The 24,973-nt window shown below is 42.8% G+C and overlaps 1 protein-coding gene across 2 annotated transcripts in view; it reads right to left on the minus strand.

The window, feature by feature from the left end:
- The window catches only part of RBPMS (RNA binding protein, mRNA processing factor), a 179,717-nt gene that overhangs the window by 124,225 nt on the left and 30,519 nt on the right, over positions 1-24,973 (minus strand). The window lies entirely within an intron of this gene.

Raw genomic sequence — 24,973 nt, forward strand, 5'->3', positions numbered from 1 at the left:
CATTGGCTGGAATTTAAATTTCCACCCCATATGTTTCTGGCACAGAGAGTATGCCACGGTGCAGCAGAATGCCACATTGGGACTCTGCTGCGATGGAATCCTTCTGCCGCATTCTGTTCAGAAAGTCCGCTGTGTGCACGAGGCCACATACAGACAGGTTTCATTGACTAAAGGCTATGGACAGCTTTGCATTTATTAAAAAAAAATTTATTGTTGATTTCTTTCCTGAATGCAAAATTAAGCAATTTTCTAAATGTCTTTATTAAAAGAGGTACATATCTAAAAGAAAAAAATTAGAGAAGAGCTTCTCATTTGGTATCCACTTTTAATAGAAGGGACTGTACAGGTAACTGCTCACCTGCAAGACCCAACAACCTGTAAAGGCACGTATGTGAGATGTGGTGCTACCATCTGGGGATCAGTAACAGCTCAGATTGTGGACAGGGGGGAGAGAAACATGGAGGATAGCTCACACAGGCTAGAGATTGCAATGTGCAAGTATAGAACGAAAATATAGCTCTCAGAGCACATTGTAAAGCCTATAAAATTATGTTTTTTTTGTGTGATATCAAATACAAAAGCAAGAAAAAAATTATTTTTAAGATGTGTCTATAGCCATTAACCTCTTAAGGACGCAGGGCGTACCTGTACGCCCTGCGCCCGATCCCGGTATTTAAAATGGGGTCACGCCGTGACCCCGCATCATGCTGGGTCAGTCCCAGCTGCTAATGATAGCCGGGACCCTGGGCTAATAGTGCGCGGCACAGATCGTTGTGCTGCACGCTATTAACCCTTCAGTTTGATCGGTGCGTCCAAAACGAAGGTAAAAACTTCTTGGCAGCTCAGTCGGGCTGATCGGGACTATTGCGATAAAATTGCGATGTACTGATCAGCTAGGACGTGAGCGGAGGCCCCCTTACCTTGCTCCGTCACATCCGATTGGCATTTGATTGCTCCAAGCCTGAGCTACAGACTTGAGCAATCGAGCCCCTAGAACGCTGATCCATGCAAAGCTATTGCTTTGCAGGGATCATAATAAAATATCAATGTGTGCAGTGTTATAGCCCCCTATGGGAGCTATAACACTGCAAAAAAAAAAAGTTAATAAAGGTAATTTAACCCCTTCCCTAATAAAAGTTTTAATCACCCCCCTTTTCCCATAAAAAAAACCTGTGTAAATGAAAATAAACATATGTGGTATCGCCGCATGCATAAATGTCTGAGCTATAAGAATATAAGAATATATTGTTATTAAAATGCACGGTCAATGGTGTATGCGTAAAAAATATTCCAAAGTCCAAAATAGAGTATATTTGGTCACTTTTTATATCATGAAAAAATGAATAAAAAGTGATCAAAAAGTCTTATCAATACAACAATGGCACCACTATAAACTTCAGAACACGGCGCAAAAAATGAGCCCTCATACTGGCCCATACGCGGAAAAATTAAAAAGTTATAGGGGTCAGAAGGTGAGAATTTTTAACGGCTAAATTTTCCTGCATGTAGTTAGGATTTTTTTCAGAAGTACGACAAAATCAAACCTATATAGAATAAAGATAAGATGTCATTTATACCAAAAAATGCACTGCATAGAAACGGAACCCCCCAAATGTTACAAAATGAAATTTTTTCTTCAATTTTGTCGCACAATGATTTTGTTTTCCGTTTGGCCGTGGATTTTTTGGTAAAATGACTAATGTCACTGCAAAGTAGAATGGGTGGCGCAAAAAATAAGCCATAATATGGATTTTTAGGTGGAAAATTGAAAGGTGATGAGGAAAAAATGAAAATGCAAAAACGGAGAAACGCTGAGTCCTTAAGGGGTTAATATAGGGATCATGTAATATAAAGAAGGAGTTTATTTTATAATGTAATAGAAGAAACAGGATTTCTGTCTCCAAAAAAGATTTTAGTGCATTTGTCAGAGACTTACGATGCCAGTCTAAGGCTAAGTTTACACTTTTGCCAAAAAAAAAAAAAACTCAAGAAAAACTGTTCCATGGTGGGAGCTGTGGTACCTGCACTAAAGGACAGATTGCACTGGGTCTCACTCGAGACCCGCTACGATCCGGACTTCTAATTCAGAGAAGCGGGCAGCACCCTGCAGCGCTCCGCAATCTCTGCTAGCAACTCGGCCAGTCAAGTCCTATGGATAGAAATTCACATCTCTGACTCATATTTGCTGCTGAGAGTTATGATTGGCCATATGGTGTTTTTTTTTTTTTTGGTCAAATGAACAACATGGCCTAAAATTATTGTCCCATGATGGTTCTATGTTTCTTAGACAGTGTAAAATTGACAGTTTATGAAAATAAACAAGCTGTATTAAAAGGGTACTCCGCTGCTAAGCGTTTAAACTGTCCCGAACGCTGGAGCTGGCGCTGGGAGCTCGTGACGTCATAGCCCCACCCCCACATGACGTCACACTCCGCCCCCTCAATTCAAGTCTAAGGGAGGAGGCGTGATGGCTGTCACACCCCCTCCCATAGACTTGCATAGAGGGGGGGGCATGACATCATGAGGGGGCGGGGCTATGACGTCACGAGCTCCCGGCGCCAGCTCCAGCGTTCGGAACTGTTTGTTCCAAACGCTGAGCAGCAGAGTACCCCTTTAAGGTGCATCATGCTGTTTGATAAATGAATCTGTCATATTCTTATATGGTCTAAGAAACATGGGATCATCATGGAACGATGGCCTCAGGCTTTGTTCACACACAGTTTTTGGTGTCATCTTTTTACCCCTGTAAAAATAAAATAAAGTCCGCGCAGACAGTTTTTTGGCAAAAGGAATTCCATATTCATAACCTAAGGTTATATTTACATTGTTTTTCAGGCATATTTTATTTGTAAAAATGCATCTACGAAATTGCATCTGCATTTTTTTTTTGTAAATCTACGAGAAACTAGATGTCTGTGCAAACGACATGTAAAAATGCGGACGCATTTTTTGCAGCCACGTAATTTTTACAAATCAAATACGCTTGAAAAAACACTGTGCCTAATGTATTAGAGGGTTTTCAAAGGATTTACTGCCGGACAAATCATAACAGCAATAACCAGAAGAGAAGGCGAGCTTTATGTACTACTGGAGAAGAAGGTCTTAGTGGGATTACTATCGGCAGACTACACTAAAGTGGGAGCCCCATGGTCACTCATCTGTTTGCTATTTCCACACGTCAGCTTACTGAAATGTGGACTATTCTTAAGACTAAAATATGCAGTCTGTGAAGTATTTCCGAAAAAGTATAGGTTAATACTGTGTAAAATGGAGATCCAAAATTGGAGACATTCTAAACCATTCTAGCACACAACTAAATTTATTGCAGCGAAATGCAAGAAGATTCAGGAGACAGATATGCAATTTCCTGAGCTGTGTAGCCAAGACACAAAAACCAGACCCAGCGCTGTCTTACAGATACGATCTGGATACTGTTAAATGTGAAATTAAAGTAAACAAAAAGTACAGAAAAGAACCTGCGAACAGCCAGTCAGATGGAGATATCAAACAATGTGACCATGTAACTCTGATTAACAGAAGATAACATGTTCCAAATCATTCTTTTATTTTCGTTGTGAAATTTGTAAATCATGCATGGAGGGGGAGAGTCTCTATTCTTTCTGTACCCACACACACATTGTACCACCACTGTGAAGAGACCATCTACACTGATCATTACACTGCAGTCAACATCCAAAGGGGTACTTCGCTGCCCAACGTTTGGAACAAACTGTTCCGAACGCTGAAGCCGGGAGCTCGTCACATCATAGCCTCGCCCCCTCATGACTTCACTCCCCGCCCCCTCAATGCAAGTCTATGGGAGGGGGCGTGATGCCTGTCACGCCCCCTCCCATAGACTTGCATTGAGGGGGCGGGGCGTGACGTCATGAGGGGGCGAGGCTACGACGTAACCAGCTCCAGTATTCGGAACAGTTTGTTCCAAATGCTGAGCAGCGGAGCATCCCTTTAAAGGGGTTTTCCATTGCATCACTATGCGATCTCTTTATAAATGATGCGGGTAAGAGCTCTGAGTCCCCAGAGGTCACAATGCTAGGATATTTCATGTAGTTTCTTTGTAGGGCACATGTACAAACATAGGCATTTGTTTTATCACACATGGTTTTAAACAATTCTAATTATTATCACTGAACAAAAACACATACCCCTGGCAAAAAGAGGCACACATTTTTACATGCCGTTTTCCGAATTTGTGTTACTGGATTTAAATGGGCACTGTCAAATACAAAAACTTTTGATATGTTGTAAAGCGTGTATAACCAATAGGTTTTGTAATTGCTTTCATTAGAACATTTTCAGTATTTCATACTGAAAAAGCCAGTCAAGGCCTGCCCCCCGCCTGCTTGGAAACATAGTATGGAAACATACTAGTCCTGCTGTGTCCATGCATCATCACCTATGTCATGGACACACTTCCTTGATTGACAGCTGTAAGTGCAGGGTTCACAGCTGGAGGAAAAATCCTCCCACTGTCAGCTTGTGTCCTGCTACTGTCAGTGAGGACAAGCTGAGAGTTGTAGTTTTGCTAATGCTAGGGGAGATGTGAGCAGAAAGCATACTGAGGGAGGGGGCGGAGACCTGTACAGTGAGGCCACGCCCCCTCCCTTTGAGAGGAATTCAGACTAGTGAGCTCGATTAAAAGAGTAATAAAAAAAATAAAGGTGCTAGACACAAAAATTAGATGTACATGATCAGGATTAGGTACTGAGTGATATATTAAAATTTTTTGTTGGATCTGACGGGTATGCTTTAACTACAAGGTATAGCGCTCTGCCGTGTCTTAAAACATTTCTAAAAAAAATCTTTAAATAGATTAAATTAAAACTGGGGAAGGGAGGGGCACTCATGGAAACTTTACATTGGGCCCACCAATGTGCAAAAATGGCTCTGCACGTAGGTTATGTCAAGTGAAATGTTTTTGAAAATACATTCATTTAGCAAAGTTCCCTCCTTTACCTGATATTCCTGCTCCTTTCCTCTACTTGTGACAGCTTTTTGTGTAGGTTACAATCAGCTGTTAATAAGGGGAGGAAAAGAGCAGGAATATCAGGAGTAGAAGGCAAGTTTGCTAAATATATGTATTTGCCTAAACATTTAACCCTACAAGTTTAATTACATTAGTGGAGATGGGAATACCTAGCAAAAAACCTATGTGCAGCCTCAAGAAGTGTAACCTATTTTAATTTTGGCCCCATCTAATGTCAAGTTGTGCAGGCCTGATATAGAACCAGGCCATACGATGGCTGCGGAACCCTTGAAGAGAACAGAATCTTCTGGAGGGTTTTTTTTGGGAGGGTGGAAGCGCCTATGCATAACCTCCCTATCCAGAACAACTGAACTGCTAGATAAAAGGGAATTGATCTATGGGTCATTAAAGGGCATCTTATTTTTCAGGAACACAAAATACAATTGTTCATATTCACTATATAATGTTGTGAATTCTCATTGCAGTTTATGTTTTCTTTTAGAAAATAAACCTATATGGTATTTAATCCATCAAGAAATCTATATTTTTAGATGACATTCCGTACTTGCGCTCCTATGTGTGGATGTTGTCATATTGTCATCCCAATGATTCTACACCTGGGAGGGGGGATTTTTTTTTAGCATTAAACTGTATTAGGACTTTATATGATACCTTGCCTTACTATATCATCGTGATGCGTTATTAGGCTCAGTGGAATCCGTCTACCTTCTTTATATTAAACAATGAGCCCACTTTGTCAAAGCTTTAAGAAGTTCCCAAAATTAGGCCTCAGAAAGACAAATAAGGAGAAGGCGTGCTCCTAAGAAGGACTCTTGTTTACTCTTACAAAGTTGAAGTGCAGGTCAGCCAACTTTTTTAACTGAAATAAGGTCGTATTGTTCTGCAAGTGCAGGGAGTGATGCGGAAGGAACACACAGGGCAGGCAAGGCTAGAAGTGCATGGTGGGAGTGGGACTTGAAAGATTTCTTATCTTGCCGGTAGAGAACACAGTTCACCAAACACTGGCCGATACAGACTGAAGAGGTATTAGAGCACATGGCTTCTCACCAACATCTCCTGGGATGAAGCAAAAGGCTGGCAGATTTATTTCTTCAGCAGGTGTAGAAGGGAAATGTTTATTAAAGGATTTTCATGCTACAAGGCCTCTATGGTCTCAAACATTACCTTAATGTACTTTAAGTGTGCACAGAGCCACATTTTTTTTGCAGGGATTGTATAAAAAAAAATATATATTGCGGCAAGTTGCATCTCTTGCTGTATTAGGAAGGTATTACCTCCTAAAAGTAATGGCTTCTGCAGACCTGTAGTGCAGTCCATGCTAACATGTTAGCTGAAAAAGAGAAGTGAATATAGCAATGTTCATTTTTTAATTCTTTTCATCCATCAAAACATTAACGTGACATCATAACCATGACAGAACAAGCCGGCGCTAGGACCACTCGGACTTCCCTGGGGATTCCGCAGAAAGAATTGACATGTCATGTGGAGGCTGGAATCAGAAATTCTGCCATGTGCACGGTGCAATAGAATCCTATTAAAGGAAAATGGTCACCCGTTCACTAGCACTATAACCCGATACTCCGGGTTATAGTGCGGGTGAACAGGAGACCGGTGCAGGGTCTCAGACTGCTATACCTACCTGCAGTCCGGAGCCCCGATCCCGAAGGTCCCCCTCTTTCAGCGCTGACTTGCGCTCTGGAGGCGGTCCACCAGCTGGATTTAAATATTCATAAGCGCTGGTCACGTGAGCGCTCATGCCTATTGAGCGCTCACATGACGAACACTTATGAATATTTAAATCCAGCCGGCCAGACCGCCTCCAGAGCGCAAGTCAGCGCTGAAAGAGGGGGACCTTCGGGGATCGGCCCTCCGGACTACAGGTAGGTATAGCAGTCCAAGACCCTGCACCGGTCTCCTGTTCACAAGCACTGTAACCCGAAGTATTATGGTGCGGATGAATGGGTAACCTTTTTCCTTTAAAATCAATGGAACTGCAACAGAATTTCCGAACTGAATTTTTTCCCTGGATTCTGCTGGGAAATTCCGCCAAGCGAACATAGCCTTATTATTGCAAATGCATCAGAATTCTCAGTTAATGTGAACCAAAAAATTAAAGTGAATCGCACCAAATTTTTGATGTGTTTTAGATAGTTTTGCATTGTGTCTGAAAAAGAGGTGTAGTTTTCCATATAAGGTGTATGACTTCAGCAAAACGGCATGTGGCTTTATATGCGACACCCTGCCTACAAAATGTGCCAGAATTCTAAGCTTAAATCAACAAATAGATGGTCTAAAATTAGACTAGACAGTCTATAGATGCACCAGCCTGAGCCACTGCTGGTGTACTCCTTGGCTAGGTCCACACAGTGTTTTTTTTTTTCAGGCGTTTAAAAATAAAAAATTTGCGTCCGCAATATTGCGTCTGCAAAAAATATGGACGCATTTCTAAAGCTGTGTAAATAGGTGGCATGTCACTTATTTACACGGCTGTAAAAAAATATGTCAATATTTTTTACATATGGTGTGCATAGAAAACCACTTTCCAATAGACTTAGAAAGTGCACATTAAAGCGCAACTGTCATGAAGAATATGCTTGTGAAACTGTGCACACCGTGCAATAGGGCTTCACAAGCATATTATAAGCATACCTTTAGTGGTACACTAGGCTGCTTTATACTTACAGAATTAAGCTCTATATATTACCCTCGGGAGACAGGCTGACAGTCAGGGAGAGGGAGGCGGAGCCCGGGGTCTGCTTTGCACTGCCTCTTTCTGCCTATGTCGCTCAATTGATTGACAGGCAGGGCTTGCCTTCCAGCAGCTGCCCTGTGTAGCTCTGATGCCTGTGCGCCCTGGCTGTCAATCAAATGTGTGACGTAGGCAGAAAGAAGCGGTGCAGCCCGATGCAGAGCAGACCCCAGGCTCCGCCTCCCCAACTGTCAGCCTGACTCCCGAGGGTAATATAAAACTTAATTCTGTAAGTATAAAGCAGCCTAGCGTACCACTAAAGGTATGCCTAGAATATGCTTGTGAAGCCCTAGTACACAGTGTGTGCAGCTTCACAAGCATATTCTTTGTGACAGTTTCGCTTTAATGTTACAAATTGTATCTGTAATTTTATGGATGCATTTTTTACATACGCCTGAAAAAACACTGTTTGAACATAGCAATAGGCTACCTTTACACTGCAGTCGGACTCCGCTATTCGGAGCCCTGTCGGCAACTCCGGCAGAATGATGGGAGTTTAGTAGAGAAAAAAAATTGCACATGCACAATTTTGTTAGACTTGATCCTGAGATTTCATATATGTATGTGAGTATTTTCCAATCTTGACATTTTTATTTCTGCCCATAGTGTGTGAATTTAGTGGGTTTTTAATGGCTACACGGTTAAGAGTAGCAAAACACACAAATTGTTATTCTGCCCTGAGTTCTATTTTAAAGCTTTGTCAAAAAAGACATACTGAACAATAATAAATCCTGGATAGTCAGGACACATCCTAGTATATCAGAACTGGAGCACTCACCATGATCTCCTGTGTTATGCATTCACACACATGGTCAAGCAGCTGTCCACTGGGGAGCAAACTAGATTCCTGTCATCACTCAGTGGAACAAAGTGCCATGCAGAATGGAGCATGCAAACATGAACAAGCATGTACAGGCACTATGACATATTACTGAATTAAAGGGAACCCGTCAGCCCCCATTACGTTGCTGCATGTAATGACAGATACACTGATTTTAGCAGAAGGGTACATATGTGTGACTATATAGTAGCTCTGGAGAACTCACAGTTTAATTGTTGCTGCGTGATGCCAGTGATGTAAATAAAGGGGTACTCTGGTGGAAAACTATTTTTTCTTCTTTATATCAACTGGCTCCAGAAAGGTAAACAAATTTGTGAATTACTTCTATATAAAAATCTTAATCCCTCCAGTACTTATCAGCTGCTGTATGCTACAGAGGAAGTTGAGTTGTTCTTTTCAGTCTGACCACAGTGCTCTCTGCTAACACCTCTGTCCATGCCAGGAACTATCCAGAGCGGCATAGGTTTGCTATAGGGATTTGCTCCTGCCCTGGACAGTTCCTGGCATGGACAGAGGTGTCAGCAGAGAGCACTGTGGTCAGACAGAAAAAACAACAAAACTTCCTCTGGAGCATACAGCAGCTGATAAGTACTGGAAGAATTAAGATATTGTTTTTTTTTTTTTTAATAGAAGTAATTTACTAATCTGTTTCACTTTCTGGAGCTAGTTGATAGGAATTTTTTTTTTCCACCATAGTACCCAATGAAGGATGTGGGCTCCCCTCCCCCACTCCTTGCTGATTTTGCCAGCTTTCTCCACATCAATTTGAAAAGAGTGACAGCTGTTAGTCAGATGGACAGGGGAGCCTGCATTTCATTGACAAATAAAACTCTTGCCCCCCAGTGATTTCATGATGCAATTGGCGTTACACTATGAGTTCCCTTGTTGTCGTCTATGGCTGCTTGATATTATTTGCCATCCCTCCCTCCCCTTTCCTACATCTTTCAGCAATCATTGCAGCTCTGCTCTGCCAGCAAGTTCACTCTCTGTAAGCAGCCCCCTCCTGCTTGGAGCCTCACAGAGAGGTTCAGTGTGTGATTGGCTAAGGCTGCCCATATCTCCCAGTTCTCAGAACAAAAGAGAGCATGACTCATCAGTGCAGGGCAGGAACCACATGGTCTGTGTCTCTCAGGAGGGTGGGCTGCTTTCAGAGAGGGATTTGGACAGAGACAGAGTGGATGGCTGGAGGATGTCATTCCCTCACTTCATGCATGTAATTGACAACTGAAGAGGGGAAACTTTATATATCTAATGAATGATATTTAGACCATTAAATAGGTTGATGAGAGGGAAAGGATGGGCAATGGGTTTAGTTCTCTGGACTACCACTTTAAACAGCTAGTCAATTAGATAGAAGCTTGTGTAATGAATAACATGTTTGGTGGCAGTAACAATATTAAAGGCAACTGTCACGATTCGGCTGGCTGGAGGTGGATCCTCTGTGCCAGAGAGGAATTGGCGTGGACCGTGTTGGTGGACCGGTTCTAAGTTGCTACTGGTATTCACCAGAGCCCGCCGCAAAGGGGGATGGTCTTGCAGCGGCGGTAGCAACCAGGTCGTATCCACCAGCAACGGCTCAACCTCTCTGACTGCTGAAGATAGGCGCGGTACAAGGGAGTAGACAGGAGCAAGGTCGGACGTAGCAGAAGGTCAGGGCAGGCAGCAAGGATCGTAGTCAGGGGCAACGGCAGGAGGTCTGGAACACAGGCTAGGAACACACTAGGAAACGCTTTCACTGGCACAATGGCAACAAGATCCGGCGAGGGAGTGCAGGGGAAGTGAGGTATAAGTAGGGAGTGCACAGGTGAACACACTGATTAAGCCTGCTGCGCCAATCAATGGCGCAGTGGCCCTTTAAATTGCAGAGACCCGGCGCGCGCGCGCCCTAAGGAGCGGGGCCGCGCGCGCCGGGACAAGACAGACGGGGAACGAGTCAGGTACGGGAGCCGGGATGCGCATCGCGAGCGGGCGCCTCCCGCATCGCGAATCGCATCCCGGCTGAGAGAGATATTGCAGCGCACCCGGTCAGCAGGTCTGACCGGGGCGCTGCGAATGCGAGGATGCTGCGAGCGCTCCGGGGAGGAGCGGGGACCCGGAGCGCTCGGCGTAACAGCAACGTCCTTTTGTTGTGGTCATGCTAACATTACAACCCAAACCAAGCCACTTCTGCTGTAAACCTTTGCCCATATATGAATATCCAAGTTTTCCTCAATTGCTGCCCAACATTTTTCAAAGCTCCCCTCTCCCGTCACACAAGTAAATGAATCTTCAGTTTCACTAAAGCAAATTAATCAAAGAGATTTGACAACATTTAATAATAAACAGCTCTTGTGAACTTGTAAAATTCCTGTTTCCAAATGAAGCGTGACTGTAATAACTGTCTTTTTTCATGGAGGCTAAATAATAGCCTGAATAATATGCTCCACACAGATAACATCACACCAGGCTTAATATGATAACCAGCACAGATGTTCAGTGAGATCTGTAAATCTGTGAACGGTTAACTATGTTACGGTATGCCTAAAATGGCAGAAGTCCTTTCAGATGTTATCTTATGCTTTATGTAGTATAACATTATTTTCTGTTATGGAGTTCTTAATGGTAATTAAATCAAGCAACATGCATTGCCTATTGCGTCAGGCCACTCAATGGCAATAAAATGTGCATAGGCCTATGGTTAGAATAATTTTATAACACTTTTGATCTCAAAACATTGGGGTTAGAAAAAATCTTCTTTGATGTGTTTTTAGCACTTTTATTTTTTAGGCTATAATTTCTTAAAACATATACCGTATTATAATATTATATTTCCTTCTTTTAGCCCCTACCTGCAGCAGCAATTAAAACATTTTTAGATAATGCTTTTTTCCTCCTTGTCTCTACATCTATAAAGTTGTTTTTGTTTTGTTTTTATTAACAGAACGATATAAGGGCTATTTATTATGTGACAAGTTGTGCTTTTTAATACCAGTCTTCATTTTACGATACAATAAATAGGGACACTTTTAATAAACTACCAATATGCAAAATTATTTCCCATATTAACCAAAGTGCAACAAAGGCACAACTGGACAAGGTAAGGATGTAAATATAAAATCTATTTTATAACAGGGAATCTGTCAGCTCTAGATCAGGCTCAGAGCTCGTGTCAGAGATGCTGTGCCGAGCCTCCTCCCTGCCATAGCTTTATTGATGGATGTACAAGGCTTGTCTTCCAGCAATGAGATGCGTATTTTAATCAATCAAGGTGGGGTGGTGTGGGGGAGGGGTGGCATGCATCCTGTGACTCAGCACAGCTTCTTTGACACTTCAGTTCTGAGCATGGTCTGGAACTGACAGATTCCTTTTAATTTATCAAACTATTTTATCACCATGCACTTTAATGTCTATCACAGCCTGTCTATGTAAAATAAAAGGGTTATCCGTTGACAGAAAATGTTTTATACTTGGCTGGGGGCATGTTAAACACTAAAAGTATACTTACCTACCCCTATTCCCACCATGCCATTCCTACAGCTCCCAATCCCTGCCACTTCTTGTGATGTGTTGTTCCCTAAGGAGCTGGTTGCTCAGCCATTCACTGGCCACAGTGGTGTCTTGCTTCAGTCAGTGACTAGCGAAGAGGGACGTTCTTGTGGCCATGTGTGAATTCACCCTAAGGCTTGATTCACACAAACTTTTTCATGCAAATTCTGATGTGGATACCACATCCCATTATTTTCAATTTTTTTTTTTCTGACAGAATAAAGGAAACATTTCACATTTGAAACAGAAACAATCCTGTGTTCATGTTGGATAACTCGGATACTGATTTGTCTCACTAGATGACAAATATAAATAAATGGTATAGACCATAAAAACCTGTGGCTGAAGCCTGAAATTATGAAAAATAGCCATATGAACTTAAATGTTGTGTAATCTACAACATCTAGTTTGATTTTAACTGGTTTAGTACATACTTGAGCAATGTTAAACAAAAATTAACTTTTCACAAGGCAAATTTGTGGTATTGTTATTGGATACACAGCACAATCGGTGGTGCAAATCATTCTCACTGTTGATATGTTGCAGTTCTACACTGACGAGGCACATTCTGGTGGTGAGCCAGGTTGGCAGAAGTACACATAAACCCGCAGAACAGTCTGATCCATCTATAAATCCAACAAAAAAGGATACAAAACACATTCTCCTCTGAGAAGGCAATCTTGACAGGTCATTGTGGCACTATAAGAAATGACTATGGGACCAGCAGATGATCACAATAGGCAATAAATCGGCAAAACAATGTAGTGAGGTTGTGTGATACGTTTCCAAGTGGTTAAACAAATATTGCATTTTCTAAGGGAGTTTCTAGCCTTCATGTTATAGGTAGAAAATGTAACTTACAATTAAAAGTTTGTGTAATAGTGTAGAATATTTTCCTACAGAACATCATTGTAGGCTAATAGACTCATCAGTATATAGTGCATATTAAAAGGGGTACTCCACCCCTAGACATCTTATCCCCTATCCAAAGGATAGGGGAGAAGATGTCTGATCGCTGGGACCCCCCGCGATCTCCACTGCGGCACTCCAGTCATCCGGTGCACGAAGTGAAATTCACTTTGGGCCAGATGACTGGCAATGCAGCACCAGAGGCCCGTGAAGTCATGGCCATGCCCCCTCGTGACATCACACCCCTCTCTCAATGCAAGTCTATGGCTGCCACGCCCCCTCCCATAGACTTGCATTAAGGGGGCCTGGCGTGACGTCACAAGGGGGCATGGCCATGATGTCACGAGCCTCTGGTACCGCATTGTAAACGAATGCCGGGTGCTGTGAGGAGATCACGGAGGGGAGATCGGACATCTTATCCAAAGGATAGGGGATAAGATGTCCAGGGGTGGAGTACCCCTTTAAAGAGGCAATTCTGATGTAAGGAAAAAAATATGTCCTCTCACTACAATTCTCAGAATGCATTGCTTTCCCTTTGCCCTTCCATTGTCCCTGATCTCCTCCCACAGTAGTAGAAATATGCAAGCATCAGAAGCAATATTCAAAAAGTGCAAATAAAGGTATAACAATACTATGGCTGATGTTAATGTTCATTTTCGCAATATTTCAGGGTCCCCCCACCATAACACAAGTGAGGAAAAGGACCCCGAAATGTTGCGTGTCAGAACTAAGGTTGTTTGAAATGAACTTTGACATCAGCCATGATATTGTAATACTTTCAATTGCCTTTTAATGCACTTTTTGTATATTGTATTGCCCTTTTATGAAGGCTGAAAAATAAATAAGGAAGTTGCAAAAAATGTTACCGGAATCCTATGAAATTTATACTGAAGCTTGCGTGTTTGTACCAAAGCGGTTTTGCTTGTGGACTTAACAAGTGACAGAGTGTGGTGGAGTACTGCCTCAGGACACTGTGCAAAGAAACACACAAAGGCACAATGCAATTATTGTTCTCAGAAGCTGCTGAGACAACACCACACAGAAAATAAAAGAACTACAAAACTTCCTTTCAGGGGTAATTCAAGCAAAAACATGATAAAGGCAGTACAATCTGTGAAAACACTATATTAGTAAATAATACATCTTGGAGTGGTAGTTTTTATGGAAATACAGTTTTCTGACACTAGAATACCCTTTTAATTCTAGATGCAAATCATATCAAAACTAATTTTCTTTTCCATATTGTTTCCAACCACAGGTATTCTGGGCTCAATAAATATAAATTATATCGTGATCACTTACATTTCTGTCATTGTTAAGAATGGTCTTTTAGATCCTCTCATAATACATTATATATTTCTGTCTAAAGACATTTAGAATGATTGAACTTGAGTCATAAGATCCATCACAACACTATCCTCTGCTGAGGATTTTGAAGTAATGGTAGAAGAAGATCATTCTTGCAACTCACATATCATATAATGTATGAAAGTAAATAATTCAGCACCTAGATAAAATCTGTAAATCTGTATGTATATGAAATAATTATAAAAATTTCTTTTTTATTGGAGTCCTAATAAAGATTACAAATTTTGCTGGATTTTCATCTTTACGTTGCAATGGATCATTATGACCTGTGCTATAGCTACAGATTTCTTCCATGCACCGCAGCATAATGCATTGGGTTGGTAGGTTGCAGTAGTAATGCATGGCTGAGTTGGAGACAGGTATATTTGGATTTTACTGTTTATGTTCATAGCTATATTCAATTAGAAGCAGCACATCTAATTCTGGGAGCTTGTCTCCATATAACTTATAAATTACAATAGCTCAATATACAGCAAAAGTTCTGCTAAATGAACAACATGCATATGTAAAGTACAAATATACTACTGTGTATGATCTATTCATTGGCATAACTGTAGGTAACCTTCACAATGTTCTATAAATGAGTGCTTTATCTATTTATCGTCTCTTGTTGATATAATCAGGTCTTACTGGTCACAATCCCTTCTTGTTCTTTTCTGCACATGCTGTTTGTTCAACCTGTAATTCTGGTTAATGCATCAGCATATGATACTAACATTTAGAATGAAAGTGCCAACATGAAATGCCAGTAGCAAGTAGTGGTGCTGTAAACGTATAACACTTCCGCACATCATATGGCGCCTGCTGCTGCCATCTTGTATACCACTACCACATCACTGCAAGGATAAGTCTTATCTACAAGAGCATCTATTGTAGAGAAACAGAAGCTGAGCTGTGTGTGTGTATATATCTATCTATCTATCTATCTATATATATATATATATATATATATATATATGTATATATATATATACACATATACACAGTAGGGCAAAAAATTATTTAGTCAGCCACCAATTGTGCAAGTTCTCCCATATAAAAAGATGAATGAGGCCTGTAATTTTCATCATAGGTATACCTCAACTATGAGAGGCATAATGAGAAAAAAAAATACAGAAAGAATTTATTTTCAAATTATGGTGGATTACCCCATATACCCCAAATTACCCCATAAAAAAAACCTTTGTAGGGAGTTGAAAGTCCGTGTTGCCCAGAAAAAGTCCCAAAACATCACTGCTTTAGAGGAGATCTGCATGAAGGAATGGGCCAAAATTCCAGCAACAGTGTGTGAAAACATTGTAAAGACTTACAGAAAAATGTTTGACCTCTGTTATTGCCAACAAAGGTTATATAACAAAGTATTGAGATAAACTTTAGTTATCAACAAAATACTTATTTTCTACCATAATTTGCAAATAAATTCTTTAAAAAATCAGACAATGGGATTTTATGAATTTTTTTCTCATTATGTCTCTCATAGTTGAAGTATACCTATGATGACAATTACAGGCCTCTCTCATCTTTTCAAGTGGGAGAACTTGTACAATTGGTGGCTGACTAAATACTTTTTTGCCCCACTGTATGTATACATATATATACATAAAATTTGAAAAAATGATTTAGGAGTAAATACTGACAGGACTCCTAGAAGAGACAGTGAGAGTCCTGCTTAGCCAAACAGTGATTGACAACTTTCTCTATATCTGTATCCATAGAGAAGACTGTCAATCAGCCTGTGTGGACACGGTAAGCTGGACTCTCTCTCTTTAGAAACCTGCTATAATAAACTGTTACTTTTTTAAGCCACAATAAGGAATTTAACCAGCAAAGTGAAAAAGTATAAGGGAAAAAAATATTTAAAACTACTCCGAGTTTTGACTTACAAATGAAATGCAAAATATTGACCAATATCCTGTCAAAGTTGGAAGGCTCTACCAAAATAATTTAAAGCCTTTAGCCGGCCATATTCTCATATTGGAAAGTCAAAATTTTCATTACAGTCCTATGTAAACCACAAATTACACATCATCACTATGAGATGTGCTATTACTAAGGTTAGGGTCAAGGTGACATGACCACGCAGTAATCGCGAGAGTATCTCCTTCCACACTATGGTTAAAAAATACAGGTTGTACCACATTGCCACTGCACAAAGTGATTCACATGGGGATGATCCATCAGCACTCAAACAGATGGTGCCCATACCATCTCACATCAAACGCATAAGAGCGAAACTGACCATCATAAAGTATATCCTTCTACAGTTGTGCATGACCTGCTAGTCAACTGTACACCTGCCCCTCACTTGACTAAAAATATAATAAATATAAAACAATATAAATCACAGCCTAGACACGGAGCCACAATTTTCCTACTGCCTAGGTGCAGTAATGTACATGAAGGATTGATGAAGTAAAAATTAAAAACAAGTTTAAAACCTTTGGTACATAAAAAAAGTATGAAGGAACATCAACATACAGTGGGGGCAATGATCTCATCTAGATCAAAACTGTTGTGGTTTTAGTCAATGGATATACTACACTGAGTGTAGTAATGTATTTTACTCATCTTGATCAAGGACTTATTTCATAAGACGAACTGCGTCAAGGAGGGTAGACATCACAAATCCGCCTGAAAGAGGATTCCAACCCCAAATCTAAACATTGGCTATATGATACGGCATTTGCCTCTTCGTTATGGCTTCCAATTGGCAATGGTAAATACAGGAAGTGCATTCATGTTGGTTGTCACCTACGATTAAGTTTCACAGAAACAGATGGTGTAATTTGTTATTTTTTGGAACATTAAATGTTTGACCGATCTGCAGGTGACTGTGCAAGGATGTCTCTGAATGTGCTTGGAAAGTCTGCAGCGGAAAAGAGAGCAGACTATCAGCCACAGCCGTACCCTCCAGAAAGTAAGCAGAGATGGCCTATTACTGTCCTAGCCTTTCCGATCACACAGCACAGCAGGTAGCAAAAGGCTTCCTGCTTCTCATCTTCTAAAAACAAAGACGGCGCTCCATAGTGAAGAAAAACCAATAAACCAGATAATGGCAATAGTAGAAAACCGCTTACTTGATTCAGTTGTGTAATGCGTGTAAGTGAATAAAAGCTCTCATCCGCAGCCTTCCTGAACCACAAGGATAAACAGCAAGAGGACTTCAAAAGAACCAGAAATTAAAACGATGCTTCCACCGGGGTAAAGTGACATGTACCTTTATTAACCAACATGCAACACGTTTTGCTGCGCATGTGCAGCTTCATCAGGTATGCATAATGAAGCTGCACATGTGCAGTGAAACACGTTGCATGTTGATTAATAAAGGTACACGTCACTTTACTCAGGTGGAAGCTTTTGGATCCTGTCCAGCGTCATTTTAATTTCTGGTTCTTGTGAAGTCCTCTGCTAGAGCTAGTGAATTTTGGAAACCGGTTCTGTAGAGAGTACAAGAGGTGTATGCTCCCTGTAACTGGGGATAATCTTAGAAACAAATAAATAAATAACTAACTAAATACATAAAAAAATTAAAATAAAACAATAATAAAAAAAAATCAAATACCCCATATACATAGCTTATATGAAAATGACTGTAATAGATTGTTATTGTTTTTTTTGCAATAATTCTGAATATACTCTGAGCAAACATAAACTTATGAGCTTCTTACCCAAACTTGGCAGGTACAATCCCAAAATCAGTTTTTTGTTTTTTGTATAGTATAGCAGTATACAATGTACCCCAGACAAGTTGATCTTCAGACCAACTCTTTTCTGCTGCTCACCAGCAGTGCCTATATACCTGTGAGATCAGGTTTAGGACTGCAATACCCCCAGAAAATACTGGGGTATGGGAGTGACTTTATGGGCAGAACCTTCAGTCACTCCCAAAACCTGGAGCCAAACTCCAGTCTTAAATCACAGAGGCAAGAATTCTAGGGTAGGGCCACACGTGGCGCATGAGCAGCGTATTTGACACTGCGGATGTGCTACTGACCGTCCCTAGAGTATGCCTCCTGCTGTGACCATGCATCCTGCTTTTGCCTGCTCTTAGCAGCAATCCCCCAATACAAGCATACACACAGTGATATGCGAGTAGTGGTGTGCATGTGCATGTGTCACAGACATCGCGGCTCCTCTCGGTCTATCTCTGGGAACAGGGGGAGCGACTGCAATGTTTATGAGTACAGTGCGCATGACGACTCGCAGATCACTGGGTCTGCTCTTAGCAGCGGATTTCTGCTACGAGCATACAAAAGCAGGATGCATGGGCACAGAAGGAGGCACCCTCTAGGGACGGTCAGTAGCGCATCCACAGCATCAAATACGCTATGGATGTCTTATGTGTGACCCTACCCTTACAGGAAACTTGATTGAAGTTTTCTTGCAGCAGATAACCCGTGTGTACATAAAATATAAATGTAAAAAAAATTACAGCATCATTACCAAACTAGCAAATAAAAATGCCCATTCTGAGACATGCCTTTAAAAAACAAAACGCTGCAGCCAGATGTTAGCTGCAAATCAATAGGGAACTGCAAAATGCCATATTCACTTGGCGTTTTAAAGTTTGGTGTTTTTTTCTTTTTTTTTTTTTGCGTTTTTCTGCTATTTTGGGCTCCTTGGCAGTTTTTCAAAAATGACCTCTTGTTGAGGCGTTTTTTTCGGGAAAATCTTGGTGTTTTCCTATCATAGAAGTCAATAGGAGTGAAAAAACTCCAAGAAAAATGCCATGTGGGTTTTAACTTTGGCATTTTTGCAGGCGGTTTTTATTCTTTTTTGGACTATAGCGATCCAAAAAAGTGATGAAGATATCTTTTTTTATAAAAATTTCGTAGGGTACCATTAAAAAAAAATATTAATAGAAAAAGACACAGTAGTGATGAGAAAAATATTTTATATTTTATAACAAATTTTTTATTAATTTTTAAACAGGGATCAATTTATGTGGGTGGGCAGGGAACTAAAAATGTAAATAAAAATTTTGAAAGGGGCAATGTAAATGTGAAAATATTATATTTGTTATGGTTAATTTTGCTTAACTTTTTATTAATAATGTATTTTAATAATGTGTTGAATAAAGTGCGTGTGTGTGTGTGTTTTTATCTTTTTTCACTTTTTTTGCTTTATTTTTTACATTTTTTAGGTAGTACTACCACTCACAGCATGGAACACACTGTAATTATTGACAGATCGCCCCTCGCTTGGGGTGTCACTTCTGACACCCATTGCGATCCTCCTGTTTAATGTATAGATGCGATCGGCCGGCCGGCCACTCTTCTATGGTTCCAGCCAATCACAACTCTCTGTGGGAAATATGAATAGGTGTCGCCCGCATCTATATATATTATACAGGAGGATCGCAAAGGGTGTCAGAAGTAACACCCGCTAAGATCTGTCCTTAAAGTGCAACTGTCATGGATTTTAACCCCCATAAACTAGCCCTAGGATAACCAAGTTGAAATCACAGTTCAAGCATACCTTTTGTTGCTTTTTCTCTGTGATTTTTTTTTAACACATAGTAACCTACACTAATATTTCTGAATATTTGCATTCTTTAATATGTAATGAAAATTGATGTTAAGATGTAATAAAATCACATGACGTCAATATTACTGTAAGCCATCTGGCATAGCTAAAACTATGTTTGCACTACCATTAAAGGGGTGTTCCAGGATTTTTTTTTTATTTGACTATAATACAGGGGCAGTGAAGTTAGTGTAGTTCATAATATAGTGTCTGTACCTGTGTGTGATGGTTTTCTCACAATTCTTCTGTGATTTTAACCCCAATATTTATTTTTACCAGCATACAAAATGACTGTTGTCTCAGATTTTTCCCAGGTTGCTGTCACGATGCCGGCTGGCAGGAGGTGGATCCTCTGTGCCAGAGAGGGATTGGCGTGGACCGTGCTAGTGGACCGGTTCTAAGCCACTACTGGTTTTCACCAGAGCCCGCCGCAAAGCGGGATGGTCTTGCTGCGGCGGTAGTGACCAGGTCGTATCCACTAGCAACGGCTCACCTCTCTGGCTGCTGAAGATAGGCGCGGTACAAGGGAGTAGGCAGAAGCAAGGTCGGACGTAGCAGAAGGTCGGGGCAGGCAGCAAGGATCGTAGTCAGGGGCAACGGCAGAAGGTCTGGAAACACTGGCAAGGGACACACAAGGAACGCTTTCACTGGCACTAAGGCAACAAGATCCGGCAAGGGAGTGCAAGGGAAGTGAGGTAATATAGGGAGTGCACAGGTGATAACTCTAATTGGAACCACTGCGCCAATCAGCGGCGCAGTGGCCCTTTAAATCGCAGAGACCCGGCGCGCGCGCGCCCTAGGGAGCGGGGCCGCGCGCGCCGGGACAGAACAGACGGGGAGCGAGTCAGGTAGGAGAGCCGGGGAGCGCATCGCGAGCGGGCGCTACCCGCATCGCGAATCGCATCCCGGCTAGCAGCAGGATCGCAGCGCCCCGGGTCAGAGGACGTGACCGGGGCGCTGCAGCGGAGGAGGTGAAGCGAGCGCTCCGGGGAGGAGCGGGAACCCGGAGCGCTCGGCGTAACAGTACCCCCCCCCTTGGGTCTCCCCCTCTTCTTGGAGCCTGAGAACCTGAGGAGCAGACTTTTGTCGAGGATGTTGTCCTCAGGTTCCCAGGATCTCTCTTCAGGACCACAACCCTCCCAGTCTACTAAAAAAAAATTTTTTCCTCTGACCTTTTTGGCAGCCAAAATCTCCTTGACCGAGAAGACGTCCGAGGAGCCGGAAACAGGAGTGGGAGGAACAGATTTGGGAGAAAAACGGTTAAGGATGAGTGGTTTGAGAAGAGAGACGTGAAAGGCATTAGGGATACGAAGAGAAGGAGGAAGAAGAAGTTTATAAGAGACAGGATTAATTTGACACAGAATTTTGAAAGGACCAAGATAGCGTGGTCCCAACTTGTAGCTAGGGACACGGAAGCGGACATATTTAGCGGAGAGCCATACCTTGTCTCCAGGGGAAAAAACGGGGGGAGCTCTTCTTTTCTTATCCGCGAACCTCTTCATGCGTGAAGAAGCCTGTAAGAGAGAATTTTGGGTCTCTCTCCATATAATGGAAAGGTCACGAGAAATTTCATCCACAGCGGGCAGACCAGAGGGCAAGGGGGTAGGGAGGGGGGGAAGAGGGTGACGGCCGTACACCACGAAAAATGGGGATTTGGAGGAAGATTCAGAGACCCTGAAGTTATACGAGAATTCGGCCCATGGAAGGAGATCTGCCCAGTCATCCTGGCGGGAGGAAACAAAATGTCGCAAATAATCACCCAGGATCTGGTTAATTCTTTCTACTTGTCCATTGGACTGGGGATGATATGCAGAGGAAAAATTTAATTTAATCTTGAGTTGTTTACAGAGAGCTCTCCAGAATTTAGACACGAATTGGACCCCTCTATCCGAGACAATCTGCGTAGGCAACCCGTGAAGACGAAAAATGTGTACAAAAAATTGTTTAGCCAACTGAGGCGCAGAAGGAAGACCAGGAAGAGGAATGAAATGTGCCATTTTGGAGAATCGATCAACGACCACCCAAATAACGGTGTTGCCACGGGAAGGGGGTAAATCAGTAATAAAATCCATACCAATCAGAGACCAAGGCTGTTCGGGGACAGGCAGAGGATGAAGAAAACCAGCGGGCTTCTGGCGAGGAGTCTTATCCCGGGCACAGATAGTGCAGGCTCGCACAAAGTCCCCAACATCCGTCTCCAGAGTCGGCCACCAATAGAAGCGGGAGATGAGTTGCACAGATTTCTTGATGCCCGCATGACCTGCGAGATGGGAGGAGTGACCCCATTTGAGGATTCCGAGGCGTTGGCGTGGAGAAACAAAGGTCTTTCCTGGAGGAGTCTGTCTGATGGAGGCAGGAGAAGTGGAGATCAGGCAGTCAGGTGGAATGATGTGTTGCGGAGGGAGATCAACTTCTGAGGCATCCGAGGAACGAGAGAGAGCATCGGCTCTAATGTTCTTATCGGCAGGACGAAAGTGAATCTCAAAATTAAATCGGGCAAAGAACAGAGACCACCGGGCCTGGCGAGGATTCAGCCGTTGGGCCGACTGGAGGTAGGAGAGGTTCTTGTGGTCGGTGTAGATAATAACAGGAAATCTTGATCCCTCCAGCAGATGCCTCCATTCCTCAAGTGCTAATTTAATGGCTAGAAGCTCTCGATCCCCGATGGAGTAGTTCCTCTCCGTTGGAGAGAAGGTCCTAGAGAAAAAACCACAAGTGACAGCATGCCCGGAAGGATTTTTTTGTAGAAGAACAGCTCCAGCTCCTACTGAGGAGGCATCAACCTCCAATAGGAAGGGTTTGGAAGGGTCAGGTCTGGAGAGCACGGGAGCCGAAGAAAAGGCAGACTTGAGTTGTTTAAAGGAGTCTTCTGCTTGAGGAGGCCAGGACTTGGGATCAGCATTTTTCTTGGTTAAAGCCACGATAGGAGCCACAATGGTAGAAAAATGTGGAATAAATTGCCTGTAATAATTGGCGAACCCCAAAAAGCGTTGGATAGCACGGAGTCCGGAGGGGCGTGGCCAATTTAAGACGGCAGAGAGTTTGTCTGGATCCATCTGTAGTCCCTGGCCAGAGACCAAATATCCTAGAAAAGGAAGAGATTGGCATTCAAACAGACATTTCTCAATTTTGGCATAGAGTTGGTTGTCACGAAGTCTCTGAAGAACCATACGGACATGCCGGCGGTGTTCCTCTAGATTGGCAGAAAAAATTAGGATATCGTCCAGATATACCACAACACAGGAGTATAATAGATCACGAAAAATTTCATTGACAAAGTCTTGGAAGACGGCAGGGGCATTGCACAGTCCAAAGGGCATGACCAGATACTCAAAGTGTCCATCTCTGGTGTTAAATGCCGTTTTCCACTCGTCCCCCTCTCTGATGCGGATGAGGTTATAGGCGCCTCTTAAGTCCAATTTAGTGAAGATGTGGGCACCTTGGAGGCGATCAAAGAGTTCAGAGATGAGGGGTAAGGGGTAGCGGTTCTTAACCGTGATTTTATTAAGACCGCGGTAGTCAATGCAAGGACGCAGAGAGGGGGATTTACGGATAAAGCCCCTTTTTAGATTCTCCTGGACGTATTCGGACATGGCAAGAGTCTCTGGGGCAGAGAGAGGATAAATTCTGCCCCGGGGTGGAGTAGTACCCGGGAGGAGGTCGATAGGGCAATCATAAGGCCTGTGAGGAGGTAGAGTCTCAGCCTGTTTTTTGCAGAAAACATCCGCGAAGTCCATATAGGCCTTGGGGAGACCGGTTACTGGAGGAACCACAGGGTTACGGCAAGGGTTATTGGGAACCGGTTTTAGACAGTTCTTGGAACAAGAGGACCCCCAACTCTTGATCTCCCCAGTGGACCAATCCAGGGTTGGGGAATGAAGTTGAAGCCAGGGAAGTCCAAGAAGAATCTCCGAGGTGCAATTGGGGAGGACCAAAAGTTCAATCCTCTCATGATGAGATCCGATGCTCATAAGAAGGGGCTCCGTGCGGAAACGTATGGTACAGTCCAATCTTTCATTATTTACACAATTGATGTAGAGGGGTCTGGCGAGACTGGTCACTGGGATGTTGAACCTGTTGACGAGAGAGGCCAAAATAAAATTTCCTGCAGAACCAGAGTCCAAGAAGGCCACTGTAGAGAAGGAGAAGGCAGAAGCAGACATCCGCACAGGCACAGTAAGACGTGGAGAAGCTGAGTAGACATCAAGGACTGTCTCACCTTTGTGCGGAGTCAGCGTACGTCTTTCCAGGCGGGGAGGACGGATAGGACAATCCCTCAGGAAGTGTTCGGTACTAGCACAGTACAGGCAGAGGTTCTCCATACGGCGTCGTGTCCTCTCTTGAGGTGTCAGGCGAGACCGGTCGACCTGCATAGCCTCCACGGCGGGAGGCACAGGAACAGATTGCAGGGGACCAGAGGAGAGAGGAGCCGAGGAGACGAAACGCCTCGTGCGAACAGAGTCCATATCTTGGCGGAGTTCCTGACGCCTTTCAGAAAAACGCATGTCAATGCGAGTGGCTAGGTGAATAAGTTCATGTAGATTAGCAGGAATTTCTCGTGCGGCCAGAACATCTTTAATGTTGCTGGATAGGCCTTTTCTGAAGGTCGCGCAGAGGGCCTCATTATTCCAGGACAATTCTGAAGCAAGTGTACGGAATTGTACGGCATACTCGCCAACGGAAGAATTACCCTGGACCAGGTTCAACAGGGCAGTCTCAGCAGAAGAGGCTCGGGCAGGTTCCTCAAAGACACTTCGGATTTCCGAGAAGAAGGAGTGTACTGAGGCAGTGACGGGGTCATTGCGGTCCCAGAGCGGTGTGGCCCATGACAGGGCTTTTCCGGACAGAAGACTGACTACGAAAGCCACCTTAGACCTTTCAGTGGGAAACAGGTCCGACATCATCTCCAGATGCAGGGAACATTGGGAAAGGAAGCCACGGCAAAACTTAGAGTCCCCATCAAACTTATCCGGCAAGGATAAGCGTATCCCAGGAGCGGCCACTCGCTGCGGAGGAGGTGCAGGAGCTGGCGGAGGAGATGACTGCTGAA

The sequence above is a fragment of the Hyla sarda genome, chromosome 1, assembly GCF_029499605.1.
Source record: "Hyla sarda isolate aHylSar1 chromosome 1, aHylSar1.hap1, whole genome shotgun sequence".
NCBI classification, from domain to species: Eukaryota; Metazoa; Chordata; class Amphibia; order Anura; family Hylidae; genus Hyla; species Hyla sarda.